Source organism: Phocoena sinus, chromosome 17, assembly GCF_008692025.1.
Source record: "Phocoena sinus isolate mPhoSin1 chromosome 17, mPhoSin1.pri, whole genome shotgun sequence".
Lineage (NCBI taxonomy): Eukaryota > Metazoa > Chordata > Mammalia > Artiodactyla > Phocoenidae > Phocoena > Phocoena sinus.
Window position 1 is genome coordinate 22,637,372 of NC_045779.1, and position 17,162 is coordinate 22,654,533.

Here is a 17,162-nt window from a genome sequence, read left to right on the forward strand (position 1 = left end):
CAGGATAAATACAAGGAGAAACAAGCCAGACAACATATTAATCAAACTATCAAAAATTAAATACAAACAAAAAATATTAAAAGCAGCAAGGGAAAAACAACAATAACACACAAGGGAATCCCCATACGGTTAACAGCTGAACTTTCAGCAGAAACTGCAAGTCAGAAGGGAGTGGCAGGACATATTTAAAGTGACAAAGAAGAAAAACCTACAACCAATATTACTCTACCCAGCAAGGATCTCATTCAGATTTGATGGAGATATTAAAACCTTTACACACAACCAAAAGCTAAGAAAATTCAACACCACCAAACCAACTTTAAAACAAATGCTAAAAGAACTTCTCTAGTCAGGGAACACAAGAGAAGGAAAAGACCTACAATAACGAACCAAAAACAATTAAGAAAATGGTAATAGGAGCATACATATTGATAATTACCTTAAATGTAAATGGATTAAAAGCTCCAAACAAAAGACATAGATTGGCTGAATGGATACCAAAACAAGACCTGTATATATGCTGTCTACAAGAGACCCACTTCAGCCCTAGGGACACATACAGACTGAAAGTGAGGGGATGGAAAAAGATATTCCATGCAAATGGAAATCACAAGAAAGCTGGAGTAGCAATTCTCATATCAGACAAAATAGACTTTAAAATAAAGACTATTACAAGAGACAAAGAAGGACACTACTTAATGATCAAGGGATCAATCCAAGAAGAAGAAATAACAATTGTAAATATTTATGCACCCAACATAGGAGTGCCTCAATATATAAGGCAAATACTAACAGCCATAAAAGGGGAAATCGACAGCAACACAATCATAGTAGGGGACTTTAAAACCCCACTTTCACCAATGGACAGATCATAAAAAATAAAAATGAATAAGGAAACACAAGCTTTAAATGATACATTAAACAAGATGGACTTAATTGATATTTATAGGACATTCCATTCAAAAATGACAGAATACACTTTCTTCTCAAGTGCTCATGGAACATTCTCCAGCATAGCTCATATCTTGGGTCACAAATGAAGCCTTCATAAACTTAAGAAAATTGAAATTGTATCAAGTATATTTTCTGACCACAATGCTATGAGACTAGATACCAATTACAGGAAAAAATACAAAAACATGGAGGCTAAACAATACACTACTTAATAACCAAGAGATCACTGAAGAAATCAAAGAGGAAATCAAAAAATACCTAGAAGAAAATGTTAATGAAAACATGATGACCCAAAACCTATCAGATGAAGCAAAAGCAGTTCTAAGAGGGAAGTTTATAGCAATACAATCTTATCTTAAGAAACAAGAAACATCTCAAATAAACAACCTAACCTTACACCTAAAGCAATTGGAGACAGAACAACAACAACAACAAAAAAACATAGTAGAAGGAAAGAAATCATAAAGATCAGATGAGAAATAAATGAAAAAGAAATGAAGGAAATAATAGCAAAGATCAATAAAATTAAAAGCTGGTTCTATGAGAAGATAAACAAAACTAATAAACCATTAGCCAGACTCATCAAGAAAAAAAAGGGAGAAGACTCAAATCAATAGAATTAGAAATGAAAAAGGAGAAGTAGCAACTGACACTGAAGAAATACAAAGGATCATGAGGGATTACTACAAGCAACTCTATGCCAATAAAATGGACAACCTGGAAGAAATGGACAAATTCTTAGAAATGCACACATTCCAAGACTGAACCAGGAAGAAATAGAAAATATGAACAGACCAGTCACAAGCACTGAAATTGAAACTGTGATTAGAAATCTTCCAACAAACAAAAGCCCAGAACCAGATGGCTTAACTGGCGAATTCTATCAAACATTTAGAGAAGAGCTAACACCTATCCTTCTCAAGCTCTTCCAAAATATAGCAGAGGGAGGAACACTCCCAAACGTATTCAATGAAGTCACCATCACCCTAAAAACAAAACCAGAGAAAGTTGTCACAAAGAAAGAAAACTACAGGCCTATATCACTGATAAACATAGATGCAAAAATCCTCAACAAAATACTAGCAAACAGAATCCACCAGCACATTAAAAGGATCATACACCATGATCAAGTGAGGTTTACCCCAGGAATGCAAGGATTCTTCAATATACGCAAATCAAGCCATGTGATACACCATATTAACAAATTGAAGGAGAAAAAAACATATGATTATCTCAATAAATGCAGAGAAAGCTTTCAACAAAATTCAATACCCACTTATGATAAAACTTTTCCCAACATAATAAAGGCCATATATGACAAACCCACAGCCAACATTGTTCTCAATGTGAAAAACTGAAACCATTTTCACTAAGATCAGGAACAAGACAAAGTTGCCCACCCTCACCACTCTTATTCAACATAGTTTTGGAAGTTTTAGCCACAGCAATCAGAGAAGAAAAAGAAATAAAAGGAATCCTATTCAGAAAAGAAGAAGTAAAACTGTCACTGTGTGCAGATGACATGATACTATACATAGACAATCCTAAAGATGCCAACAGAAAACTACTAGAGCTAATCAATGAATTTGGTAAAGTAGAAGGATACAAAATTAATGCCCAGAAATCTCTGGCATTCCTATACACTAATGATAAAAAAAATCTGAAAGTGAAGTTAAGAAAACCCTCCCATTTACCACTGCAACAAAAAGAATAAATATCTAGGAATAAACCTACCTAAGGAGACAAACGACCTGTTTGCAGAAAATTATAAGACACTGATGAAAGAAATTAAAGATGATACAAATAGATGGAGAGATATACCATGTTCTTGGATTGGAAGAATCAACATTGTGAAAATGACTCTACTCCTCAAAGCAATCTACAGATTCAGTGCAATCCCTTTCAAACTACCACTGGCATTTTTCAGAGAACTAGAAAAAAAAAAGTCACAATTTGTATGGAAACACAAAAGACCCCAAATAGCCTAAGCAATATTGACAAAGAAAAATGGAGCTAGAGAAATCAGACTCCCTGACTTCAGACTATGCTACAAAACTACACTAATCAAGACAGTATGGTACTGGCACAAAAACAGAAATATAGATCAATGGAAGAGGTTAGAAAGCCCTGAGGTAAACCCCCACACACATGGTCACCTTATCTTTGATAAAGGAGGCAAGAATATACAGTGGAGCAAAGACAGCCTCTTCGATAAGTGGTGATGGGAAAACTGGACAGGTACATGTAAAAGAATGAAATTAGAATACTCCCTAACACCATACAACAAAATGAACTCAAAATGGATTAAAAACCTAAATGTAAGGCCAGACACTATCAAACTCTTAGAGGAAATCATAGGCAGAACACTCTATAACATAAATCACAGCAAGACCCTTTATGGCCCATCTCCTAGAGAAATGGAAATAAAAACAAAAATAAACAAATGGGACCTAATGAAACTTAATAGGTTTTGCACAGCAAAGGAAACCATAAAGATGACAAAAAGACAACCCTCAAAATGGGAGAAAATATTTTCAAATGAAGCAACTGAGAAAGGATTAATCTCCAAAATTTACAAGCAGCACATGAAGCTCAATATCAAAAAAACAAACAACCCAATCCAAAAACAGGCAGAAGGGCTTCCCTGGTGGCACAGTGGTTGAGAGTCCGCCTGCCGATGGAGGGGACACGGGTTCGTGCCCTGGTCCGGGAAGATCCCACATGCCATGGAGTGGTTGGGTCTGTGAGCCATGGCTGCTGAGCCTGCACGTCTGGAGCCTGTGCTCTGCAACGGGAGAGGCCACAGCAGTGAGAGACCCACGTACCGCCAAAAAAAAAAAAAAAAATCAGGCAGAAGACCCAAGTAGACATTTCTCCAAAGAATATATACAGATTGCCAACAAACTCATGAAAGGAGGCTCAGCATCATTAATCATTAGAGAAATGCAAATCAAAACTACAATGAGATATCATTTCACACTGGTCAGAATAGCCATCGTCAAAAAATCTACAAACAGTAAATGCTTGAGAGGGTGTGGAGAATAGGGAACCCTCTTGCACTGTTGGTGGGAATGTAAATTGATATAGCCATTATGGAGAACAGTATGGACGTTCCTTAAAAAACTAAAATTAGAACTACCATACGACCCAGCAATCCCACTACTGGGTATATACCTTGAGAAAACCATAATTCAAAAAGAGTCATGTACCAAAATATTCATTGCAGCTCTGTTTACAATAGCCAGGACATGGAAGCAACCGAAGTGTCCATTGGTAGATGAATGGATAAAGAAGATGTGGCACATATATACAATGGAATATTACTCAGCTATAAAAAGGAAAGAAATTGAGTTATTTGTAGTGAGGTGGATGGACCTAGAGTCTGTCGTACAGAGTGAAGTGTGTCAGAAAGAGAAAAACAAATACCGTATGCTAACACATATATATGGAGTCAAAAAAAAAAAAGGTCATGAAGAACCTAACGGCAAGACGGGACTAAAGACACAGACCTACTTGAGAATGGACTTGAGGATATGCGGAGGGGGAAGGGTAAGCTGGGACGAAATGAGCGAGTAGCATGGACATATATACACTACCAAATGTAAAAACGATAGCTAGTGGGAAGCAGCCGCATAGCACAGGGAGATCAGCTCGGTGCTTTGTGACCACCTAGAGGGGTGGGATAGGGAGGGTGGGAGGGAGGGAGACACAAGAGGGAAGACATATGGGGACCTATGTATACGTATAACTGATTGACTTTGTTATAAAGCAGAAACTAACACACCATTGTAAAGCAATTATACTCCAATAAAGATGTTAAAAAAAAAAAAAAGGAAGAAATTGAGGCACTGACTTGCCCGTATAAAAATATGACTTCCTTTAAATATCCAGAACTGAATTTAACAGAGGGGCAGCCTTCACTTCACTAATGTTAGAAACCATGGACTTAATAATTTGAACTATCTTATTCACTTCTGATTTCAATGAGATCAATTGAGGTTTTAAATGTGAGCCATTGAAGATCACCCCCACCCCCTCGCCCCTTCCTCTTTGCCTCTCTCCTCCAGGTAGTCAATGTATGGACCTTGAGTCTGGATGCTCTCTTCTGAAGTTGTGGCTGATTCTTCTAGTCTTAAATGTTATACATTGGCCTCCACTGACCTTTAGCTTGTCTGAACTTGAGTTTGGGCATCACGCTCTGACATCTGCTGCTGGTGACCATGATCGTTGCCATGACCTCTGTGACAGGTCAGCAATATCCAGTTCTCCTTGACATCTGAGTCACTGCGGGATCACATTTCTTTACTGCTAGAGAAGCACTGACTACAAAGCTACTGAAGTTAAGCTTTGGGCCTGTATTAGGTCACTGCTGCATAATAAATAACCTCAACTATGAGACTAATAACACAGAGGTGTTACGTCCCAGTTTCATGGGTCAGGAGTCCAAAGGGCCTCAGGAGGCACCTGAAACCGAGATGTCAGCTGGGTGCCTTCTCAGTGGAGCCTGGATTAGGGAGAGACTTGCTCCCAACTTCCTCAGGTTGTCAGAATTTATTCCCTTGCATTTCTATGACTGAGTTCCCCATTTTCTTGCTAGATTTCTGTGGGGACAGCTATCAAGTCCTAGAGGCCACTCTCAGATCCTTGCCAAGGGCTCCCCTTCACAGAAGGTCCTCTCATGCTTTGAATCTCTGTGCTTCTGGAGGGCCCAGTCCCTTTAAAGGGATCGGGTGTTTTGGGCAGGACCATCTAGATAATCTCCCTTTGAATTAACTCAAAATCAACTGATTAGGAAGCTAATCATGGGAGAGTTGTCCCATCATATTTGCAGGTTCTATCTGCTTCCAGAAGGAGAGGATTGATAATACAGGGTGTGGGCACCAGGGGCCAGTAATCTTAGAATTCTGCCTGCACAGGGCCCTTCATTTGCATAGACAGAGAGGCCCTAGTAGTGTGTTCACATGGTCTTATATTTAGACAAAATTTGAAATATTAAGGTATTTTATCCATAATTGGTTACGCCTCCTATCTCATTCCTCTTGGCTGCCCTTTTGTCATACTTCCCCTCATGCCAAATGGCATTACAATATCAAATAAACTTGACTTACAGATTTTCCTATATTTGACAACAGTCCAAAAAGATTACATAATATTTTTACATGAATAATAAGGGGTCAACCTGGAATGAAATTATTCTAAACTATTAATAATAATAACAAATTTTCAATTAGTCATGGGAGAAGACTAAATTATCTTTCTATTTTCTCTATAGAAAATATTATAAAACTGTTATCAAATAAACACATGTAGCCAAAATGAAAGGGTAAACCATTAAAAGGTGTAGAAGGTAAATAATTAGTTAAAATACTTTGTATGCTTTTTGTTTTAAAGAGAACCCCTAAACCTATACTATTAGCTTCTGGTCCTAATATGGAACTTGTATTTGTCTGCTCCTTCTTGCCATGGTACATAATCTATTTCCAGATATCCTGGTTTTTTCTCTCCTTGGCCATATTTATCAGGTCTCTTTTCCTTCTACTCCAAATTCAGACAAATAAAAAGAAAATGGTGTGTGTCCCTTCTGGGTGGGAACATTTAATGGTTGGCCCTTGTTCACCCATGTTCCCTGGCCTTGACTCAGAAATCATAAATGCATATGTTGAGAAGGAGTCATTATACGTTGAAGCCAACATCCCCCTAGTTCCCTGGGTAACTACAATGAACAGACTCCCTGCCCCCACCCCCTCTTCAGACTGCAGTGAACAGATTCATAGGAGTTAAATCTCACTGTTTTAAGCTGCAGAGCTTTTGAGATTGTTTGTTACTCAGCATAATCTAACTGGACTTGACTGACACAACCTTCATTATGAGGTTCACCCCATAGGCTCTTTTGAGTTTTCTGGCTCATGATCTTGGCCATATCAGTATCCTTCTCAATGGACAAAGAGAACATTTTAGATGCTCTTCTGTGCTAATCTGGGGTTGGTAGGACACTGTGAAGCTTCTCTGTGGCAAACTTTGCTACTATACAACTCAAGCACCATGTTAGATGAGAAGCTTCTATAACAGCCTTTTGGTCTGGCTTGGCCACTCTCTAGGAAGCAAGATCCAAGTATCTGTATTTTTTGGTTTCTGTCTTAAACCCATATAGAGTTTTTCACCTAGTTTCTTTGGTTTTGGCCATCCCCTGGTACCTGTCAGCATTTAAAGTCTAATTATGTTTTTTGTGATTTTCCTAGTACCTTGTAGTTATCCAATGCTGTGAAAACTCATGTATTAGCTTGCATTATGTTCTTCTTTACTCTGTAATTTATATTACAAATGTGATGCTTTAAAATTTTATTGATTAACTATTGCCAGTATAATACTACAAAACAAACAAACACAAAGCATTAGTAACACAAAATAAAACATTTATTTTTATTATGGGTCTATTATGGGTTCTGTCAGTCAGGGCTTGGCTTTGCTAAATTTTTTTCCAGCTTTGGCTCAGTTCATTTTGACTGGGGTTGTTCATGCACGAGTAATCAACTTGTGGGCCGGTGACAGGTTAGCTTTCTGCGATGAATCACCCTGCTCTATGCAGTCTTTCTTGGAGGCTAACCTGGCTTGTTGTCATGTAAGAAGGAGGAGTCTGAGAGAGAGAAGTGCTCATGGCCTCTTGGGGCAAAGGCTCAGAATTCACACATCCCTACTTCTACTGCCTCCTCTTGTCCTAAGCAAGTCACAGGGCCTGCCTCTTGTGGGAGAACCTGCAAAGGGTCAGTTCAAAGAGCATGTATATAGGGAAGAATGAAAAGTTGGGGCCATTTAAAAATTAATCCTACCACAAAATCCTCTAGGTTCTAGCCTTTGGTATGTGGAAACTATTTTTCTGATTTTTTTCCTTTTGTTTTCTTCTTTCTTAGCAAAAGTAGGATCTTGAAAATGAAAGCTTACTTTATTGTTTCTACCATCAGTTTTTAAAACTGCATTCAGAATGTTAACCCATTGCTATTTTTCTGGGTGTGTATTTGCTCTCCTCTGAGGTTCGTCTGTATAAAAAGTTATTGATGTAGAATAAATGGTGTGGGGTGGATAAACGGGTAGCAAGGCAACTCTTACAGAAGAATCTTTTTAATCTCTTAAAATATTATCCCAGTATATAGATGGGTAATACAGAAATTTTAGAAATATAAATGAGCAAAAAGAAGAAAGTTAAAATCACAGTTTATGATCACTCTTAAAAATGCTATCACTATTAACATTCTAGATTAAGTCCTATCAGAAGGGTGTGTGTGTGTGTGTGTGTGTGTGTGTGTTTGTGTGTGTGTAGTAAAAGAGGGACAAAGAGAGAGGAATTTTTGTTACATAAAAGTTAAATGATATAATATGATGGCTAGTAATTTGATTTTTAAATTTTATACCATGAATGTCTTTTCATAGTATTACACATGCTTCTATTAAACTATTTTATTATCTGTAGATTAGATATATAATAATGTATTTAACCAATCCACTTTTAGGCTATCTAAAATACTTCTAATACTAAAGTATTAGTGGTGCATTTGTTACCAAGGATAAACCTACACTGACACATCATAATCACCCAAACTCCATAGTTTTCCTTAGGGCTCACTCTTGATGTTGTACATTCTAAAGTATTAGAAGAACATCCTTGTAGTTAAAACTTTGCAAATATCCCTAACTACATTTTAAGAATAAGTTACTAAATGTGAAAATTATTTTTAAAAACATATATAAAACTTTAAAATTTTTTATATAAAATTGCAAATTTTGCTTCAAAAGTTTGTACAAATTTGCATACTCACCAGTGGTATGAGTTCTGGTTGTCTGAACATACCTTGCTGGGTTAATATGATTCTAGATTAACATGATAAAAAAATAAAATGTCATATATATCTAGTAGTTGAAAAGATATCCCTACTTCCTTTGATTTCTTCATATTTGTATAACTGTAGGTTGAATATTTTCTCATTTATTTTACAGGCAATTTTATGTCTTCTGTGAATTGTCTGTTCACATCCTTTGCCTGTTTTTATTGGTGTGTTTATCATTTTACTTGTTAACTCTAAGGCAATTTACAGATCAAAGATAGCATTTATTTGCATTATTTATATATATACATATATATACATAATACTTTTCAAAATTTTTTATATTCTTTTTCTTGGATTTAAATAAAAGTCTGGGCAGACAAAAAATGTATGGTTGTTTCTGGACTAGACACATAATCACTAAAAATTTAGTGATTGAATAAGATCTGTTATTTAGTTTAGCCTCTATAAGACCATTTTGTCTTTTTAGCTAAAAGAAAAAAATCTGTATATGTTTAGAAGACTCTGAATATTGATAGAGACCTGGATTATTAAGATGGAGTCTAGTGTGGGTACTCCGGGTATTTGGCTTTACTCAGTACATTTGTGCCAAATATAAGGAATTGAGTAAGACATCTGCAGATTAGCTAGGTTTAATTGTGCTTTTTGAAAGGACATGTTTCCTACAATTTTAAACAACTTTTCGCATTTATACTGTATATTTGCATTGGTCATACTTATGAAATAGGTGCTAGGCACAGTGAGGAGATTTAAAAGGAAAATAAAACAGATGACATTTGTCCGTGACAATAAAAAGCCATAAATTTTTTAAAAGACAGCAAAAATAAATAATAATAAGTTAATTTTACTAAATGGTGAAAGTATGCTTATGTCAGTATAAATATCTTGTCTGATCCCAACATAGAATAAGCAGCAAATTTACATACCTCTCATTTTTTTATATTATTATAAACTTTTTAATCTTACATATTATGATTGAAAAGTCATATATACTCTTCATTTATATTGATAGAAAGCCTTCACTAAACATAATTAGTCCTTGAAAAGAAAGTGTAAACAGAATGAAGAAAAGGAATAGAATTGCTAATTTTTGCTACACATAATTTTATCTTTTATAAGATAAGATTTAATCTGTAACCATGCAAAAGAAAGCAATAGTTTTTAATAAAATAATTATAATTAGATACCATTGTTGTCACTAGGTCATCTACAGTAATCTATGAAGTTTCCTTGTCTCAAGATGCTCCATCATAATGTATATTAAAGTAGAAATAAATATTACATTTTTGAAGCTATCTACAAAGTTTATGTTATACTATATAGCTAATGGAGAGTAAAATAATCTTTATTTATCAGATGGTGAAAGTCTAAAACTAAATACAGTTAAGAGTACCATGAAATAAAGACACAGACCTACTAGAGAATGGACTTGAGGATATGGGGAGGGGGATGGGTAAGCTGTGACAAAGCGAGAGAGGCATGGACATATATACACTACCAAATGTAAAATAGATAGCTAGTGGGAAGCAGCCACAAAGCACAGGGAGATCAGCTTGGTGCTTTGTGACCACCTAGATGGGTGGGATAGGGAGGGTGGGAGGGAGGGAGATGCAAGAGGGAAGAGATATGGGGACATATGTATATGTATAACTGATTGACTTTTTGTTATAAAGCAGAAACTAACACACCATTGTAAAGCAACTATACTCCAATAAAGATGTTAAAAAATAAAAAAAAGAGTACCATGAATTCAGCTGAGTGCCATGCCTGGTTATTTGATCAAGGTAATAAACATTTTGATTTATAACACTGTTACCCTACTAAGGATTTTTTGTGATCAGTTGTGCTCCAGGGCAAAGACCCATCTGTCCAAAGGTGGGCTTTAATTTGAGAGCAAGTAGCTCTGCTTAGAAATTAAAATGAAAAGATCTATCTTCTGGAAAATGACATGATTGAGCATTAGGATAAACTGTCTCACCTTCTAAATACTTCTTTAAGCAGTGACTTATAGTTGAACCTGGAAATTAATGCAATATCATTGCTTTATATTATTGGATAATTACAGCTACTAGTTTTTTCAACTTTGGAAGAATGAGTAATTTTATTTTAGAGTCAAAAAGCCAGACCCTCAAACCTAGATCTTATCCTTTTAAACTACACCAAAAAGATCCATAATGTGAGAGAATGGTTCAACAAATGGAGAAAAAATAATATGCAGAAAAGCTATAATGTACCTAATTGAAATGAAAATTAAATGTTTTAAAAAAGCTAATTCAGTAAAAATTATTACTCTCAAAATGGCACTACCATTTTGACAGACAGATCATTTAACTCTAAGTATAAATGGTTTCGGAATTAATGTTCCAGTAATGAAGAGATGAAAAACTGTAATTTAATCTAATATTAATGTAATGTGAAACTCTGGGTGCAGGAAATGGAAAAAAGATGGCATACTAGGTTAAATTATTATATCATGAAGGAGATTATTTATGCAAAGATAAGAGAGAGAGAAAAAATATCCCCTTTCAGGTAGGCTATTCTTCCTCAGAAAAGACCATATGAGCACTCATTCCAAAATAACAGTAAGATCCCTATTTATTTGGTCAAATATGCTGACAATTATTGGACAGAATGGAGTCCCTCAGAGCAGGATGAAAAGTGGTCAGTTGCAGTCAGCTTGCTTGGGCTGCAGAGTTTGCTTTGGGGTAGACTGTCTTTGGAAAGTGACATCTTGCCACATCCAAAAATCTCAATTTTTTGGCTGTACTGCAGTCTCTTTATACTTCACTACTCAGGAAGAATTTAAACAATCTATGCCTTAGTTGAAAATATTGCAGAAATCTGATAGAGTCTGTATTCTTGAGCCAGACAGCATTAAGTACATTATGTCTTATTCTGTGGAAATAAGGAAGACTCTGCCCAGAAAGCCCTGCTAATGTCTTTACTTCAGCTATCCAGCACGTAAGAAGCCTAATTCTCTTCAGTGAACGACAATAATCTGCCTTGATACCTCTTTATCTAGGTGGTCCTGAGACTTTGTTAAGGACCATGACCAAGACTTCCTGCAGTTTACTCACTGACCCTTGAGGGTGGTCATACAAACCACCATGGATTATGCACAGCTATCTTTTTAATAATCTGATATAAACAGTTGGCTCTTGTTAGAGTGTATAAATTTTCTCTCACACATTTTATATAATTGGTCCCTCTCAAGCATCATTAAATATTTATAGCCTTCTACAGATCAAACTTGTTTCATTTGATTGTAACAATATCAAGAATTATTTTTTAAGTATGCCTATTATTACATTTTTGAAAAGCCAAACACTGGCAATTTACATAAAACATTTTCTATATATTCATGTAATGTTCAAAATGTTGACTCACAAGAAAAGTTCATGAATGGCAAACAGACAATTAGATTATGGCATAGCTCAGCTGCAATGTATATTCATATTACTTTCACCTATCTCCCAGCACCAACCTAATTAATGTATACTTTAGGGGTTTTCTTATAAAGACAAATACATAAATTTCATACACTTATAACCATAGAAAACTTTAGGACAAAATTTTAAATCTTCATGTGAGTTATAATACACCATAATCTGAACTTTTAAATTCTGCAAAACTACCATAATCATCAAAGATATGAGTTAGTCTACCCTTGTCCAGGTTACTTGGTGGCTAGGCTTTAATCTACAGTGTGGGATACAGTTTCCCTGAAATCCATCTTGCGTTAGGCTTCCGACATGGATGGGGTCCTTGTGACATCTATCATACTCTAAATCACCATCCCAGGCATTAAGGTAGGGTTATCAATTTTAGATACCTGGGCCACAATGATTTTCAACGCCCTTGACTGGTATGGTTAAGAGAATACAAGGACCATGCTTTGGGCTATGTGGCCTTCAATTCAGTGCTCCATTCATTGAACAGGATTGCTTAGAGATAAGGAGCAGTGGACACATTTTGCAGATTTAACTTCACAACAAAAACCTCCCTCAACAACCTAATGATTTCATCCCATAGACTACCTGCTCTCCACTCTAGCATCCAAAGTTCACTATTTATTCCTTTAGCTTCTTAAACATCATTCAGTAGTAATCATGATGATGGAGGATAGTGAGATCTTGCCAATTTCACTTCTGTTACCAACGACATCATTTTAGGTGAGTTGCTTATTGATAGCAAAAGACTCACATGCCCATGCATGTGTGTGTGTGTGTGTGCACATGTGCACGCACACACACACACACACACACAAAAGCAATGGAAGAGAATTTCTATTTTATTCAATCATAACAATTTCTAATACATCTTATCAGAAGTGGAGGATGCACACGTCATAGGAGCAGATACTGTTTGTATCAACTTACCTACATTTGTCACTTAGAATTCCTAATGCCAAGATTCTACTGATTTGTTAAATAGACACACGTTTTGAGCAAAATCACTTAACAAGTCTATAGGGACAGAAAGTAGTTTAGTGGTTCCTATGCCTGGGGGGAGCAAGAAGGTATGAGGAGTGAGTCTTAATGGGTCTGAGGTTTTTTTCAGGGGGGACGAAATTTCCTAAAATTACATTGTGGTGATGGTTGCTCAACCCTGTGAATATACTAAAGAACATTGAATTGTATACTTTAAATGGGCAGATTATTTGGTATATGAATTATATCTTACTCAAGGGTTTTTTTTTTAAAAAGTCAGATTGCTAATAAATTAAGACAGAAATAAAGATCACATCAAAAAAAAAAAAAAAAGATTTTACGGAGATATTGGTATCTACACAAGAAAAAGACCTACCAGATTTGAGAAGCTTTAGTTTCACTGTGCCTCAACCCTTTTATATTCAAAGCTTTTATCTCCATTCAGGAAGAATTTAAGCTAGTAGTTTATACCTTTAGAAGAAAGTATTCACCCTGTTTTTAAGCCAAACTCAGCCTTAGCTATATCCTCTTCCAGGATAGAAAGCGGAATTCCTCACTGCCAGTTGTCACTGAATAGTAAGTCTGCCTTCAGCCTTTCGGTGTCCTAGAAAGCCCATTTCCCAAGAGAATTTATTTGGTTAAGGGCCTGTCAGATGAAAGATTCATATGAGACTTCCCAGAAGTGATTTTTAAAAGTATTTCAGGGGCAAGACCTAGTAGTGTTGTTGGACTTCAACCAGGTGAATGTCTCTTGAAAATCTAGATTTGGTGAAAGGTGCCCAATAAAGTATTATTCTTTCTTACTGGTAGGCTTTTATTCACTAAAGGGCAGAGGAAACAAAAAAGGGGATTTACTTCTTTGAATTTAATTCTAAATTATAAGAAAGAGCTGAAGGATTATGTGGATTTGATAAAAAAAAAACAAAACCCTTGGGGTAAAGTAAAAGGTCATGTTAGTTTCTAAATAGTTAAGAATGAAAATAGGCACGTTCAGACATGTCCTATACTTTAGTTCTGGGCATGTAATCTAAAAGTTAAGAGGAATGAGACCTATAAACTCTGGCAAGTGAGTCAAAGGAAGCACCCTATTCCCAAAGAATAATAAACTGTTGATAACAACTCTCTGGGTAGGTGTGTTGGTGTATTTATTTATCCCTTTCGTATTTCTGCTGTAATTTCACTTTCGAGTTTATTATTCTTTGGGAATAGGGTGCTTCTTAAGACTATATAGAATGGTCATATAACCAAGGATAAAAACAACATAAAAGTATATTACAAACCCTAAAGAACAGGTCAAGAAGGCTAAAACTCAGGTTTAAGAAAAACTATAAAGAAAAAATGAAAAAATGCTATTTTAGCTAGGTTGCAGCAAGAAAACATACCAATAAGGGATAAAACACTGTTTGGATAGTTGCAAATGGGAGAGGGAAGTGATATTGAAGGTATATCTCTTACATAATCAATACTCAGCTAAAAACCCATGTGTAATTGTGATAGTAAAAAAAAAAAAAGAAAAACTGCAAGGACATTATTATCAGTCCCATTTTACACAGAGGAAACTGAAGATGAGAGAAGGTAGGCAATTTGCAGAGGTTATATAACCAGTAAAGGAGTTATTGGTATCAGATTTTCCTGACTCCAAAAATAACAGAAAAACACAAATTATTGACACCTCTTTTATGCTCATTTTCACTACCCAGGAAAATGGTCTTCAAACTGAAATGAATAAAAAATTATAACTAAAATGAAATTAAAATTTTAAATGTACAAGAAGGTAATGAAAACCTATTTTCTTTGGAATAATCAATGGCTCAAATGGCATTACGTCCAAGGCTACTGAAAGAATGTAGTGTTCTGTAGATACATCTATTATAAAATTTGTCACATTTTATTCCATTTGGGGGAAACAGTTTATCATTCACAATGGATTGTGGGTTCACTGTATAGCCAGCGACAAAACCAGTGCTGGCATATTCATATGGTTCTCAATTAATATGTGTCATAATGGAACCATTGTTTTGAAATCAAGAACAACTAGAGATGTATTTGAAGTTTTAAAATATGAATGTGTACTGACATTCAAAAATAGGAGGGAAACTAAGAAGGTAACCAGTACTTGAGCACCTATTGTGTGTCAGTTTCAGGGGAGTGCTTGGTACTTGACCCATATTGAGTCATTTAAGCCTTGCAATTACCTGGCTAGAAGATTTTACATATTAGGAAACAAAGTTAAAAAGATCTAAAAATTGTCAGACCACAAATAGCTAGGATCTACCAGAAGGGCTGGATTTCAAACCCATGGCTATAGTTGAAAGTACATGCTGGAGTGTGAACTGGCCAAATGATTTTGCAACAAGCTCCTTAATTGCTCAAAGCTTCACTTTTCTCTTTTGTAAAATAGGAATAATGACAAAACGCAACTCGTAGGAATGTGGCAAGTATCTACATTAAGAATACCCAAATTTTATATATAGTCGTGTGTATATGTCAATCCCAATCTCCCAATTTATCCCTCCCCAACTTTCTCCCCTGGTAACCACAGATTTGTTTTCTACATCTGTGACTCTATTTCTGTTTTGTAAATAAGTTCATTTGTATTTTCTAATAAGGACCACTTTATAGCACAAGGAACTCTGCTCAATACTCTGTAATGACCTACATGGAAAAAGAATCTAAAAAAGAGTGGGTATATGTATAACTGATTCACTTTGCTGTACACCTGAAACTTACACAACATTGTAAATCAACTATAACAATAAAGTTTTTTAAAAAGGTCAAAAAAATAAAAAAGGTCAGAAGATGAACATTAAATAATTGAGATAATGATTTGAGAAGACATAAACATGGAAAAATAAATTTGAATCATAAGTAGTTAGTACTTCGTGAGAAAAAAAATACCCAAATTTGCATGACACTTAGCAAGTGCTCAATAATATAAATAGTATCAAAAATTCATAACAATGAAAAATAATTGCCTTGTTAGGTAGCATGCTATCATGTACTACCAAGCCATTAATAATGTGGTACTTTTCTGTTTGGCTGTTTATTTTTCCTTGTATACCGGAAACCCCAGAGAGAAGGGGGCTTCTTTCTCCACCCCTTTTCTAAGCCTTCATCCTATAGGGGCCCAGGGAGGGTCAAATAAGTATTAAAGTACCATGTGCAAAAGCTCTTACCGTTTAGCAGATATGTTTGCACCTGATGGTATTAGAAATAGTAGACCATTGCAGCTGAGTTTAGCAAGAAGCAATCTATGGGGGGGTCATGGCATACCCAAGCAGAACCTAAAACAGAAATCTGGTGTTAGGCTGGGACAAGAGGCTTTCTTTTCAATCTTACTCTGCAGAAAAACTATCACTTCACATGTGCAGCTTTCTACAGAAGACAGAGCATTGCCATGGCATGTGGGATCTTCCTGGACCGGGGCACGAACCCGTGTCCCCTGCATCATTAGGTGGACTCTCAACCACTGCGCCACCAAGGAATCCCCGTTCTGTGTGTTTTGTAATTCATATACATGGGACCGTATGGTACACAGTATTTTGTCTGGCTTTTTTGGGGGGCTCAGCACAATATTTTTGACTTTTTGACTTACATTTCTGTTATTGCATGTATCAGCAGCTAATCCTTATTATTATTATTTTTTTCTGTACATTATTTTATTGCATAAATATACCACGATTTTAAAAAATCCGTTCTCCGGTTTATGTTTCAAGTTTGGGGCTATTAGGAATAAAGCTACTTTGAATATTCTTGTATAAGTCTTTTTATTGTCACGTGTATTCATGTCTCTTGAGATGTGCCTAGGAGTGGAATTGTTGGGGCATGGGGTAGGTGAATGTGTAATATTATGGGAAACTTTAAGCAGAAGAGTGACATAATCTGACATTTTAAAATGGTCAATCTGGTTGTTGAATTAAAAATAGAATGTAAGGGAGGT